Genomic DNA, 530 nt, shown 5'->3' with positions numbered 1-530 from the left:
TCCACTTCAACAAACAACGCTCTCACAAAACCTCCCAACCCTGCGTTTTGTTCCTGGACAAAACCTCCTCGACTGTCTAAACGCTCCCACTGAAGGACAAAAAAAAAAAAAAAAAAAAGGATTAAAAAACCCCTCTTTTCACTATTCCCCCCCCCCGTTTCTTTTTTCCTGCAAGAGAGAAAAAAAGAATGGGGGGGTGGAGGGATTGTCAGTGAATTAATGATATCAGTCTTTTAAAAGAAGAGGGCTGACCTTTGAGATGCACTGGGCTGAGAGAGAAAGAACGGGGAGAGATTAATAAAGTTTGGTTGGCGCTCTCTCTGCCTCCGCTGGGCTGTGAGCACAAGAAAGACACGGATCCTTCGGGCGGGCCAGTTGCGGGAACTTCACTCTCCCCGAGGGTGCGGCGGCGGCGGGGAGCGGCAGAGCCGCGCTCTGATTGGCTGGCGCGCGGGTCCCTCTCTGCTCAGGGAAGATGGTCGAATCTCTCCATCTTCTGCGCCCCTCGCCTAGGCTACCCAGAGGCGGGG

Source organism: Lipotes vexillifer, unplaced genomic scaffold (assembly GCF_000442215.2).
Source record: "Lipotes vexillifer unplaced genomic scaffold, Lipotes_vexillifer_v1.1 scaffold154, whole genome shotgun sequence".
Classification (NCBI taxonomy): domain Eukaryota; kingdom Metazoa; phylum Chordata; class Mammalia; order Artiodactyla; family Lipotidae; genus Lipotes; species Lipotes vexillifer.
The sequence above is the reverse complement of the archived record's forward strand: the minus strand, read 5'-3'. Positions refer to the sequence as shown.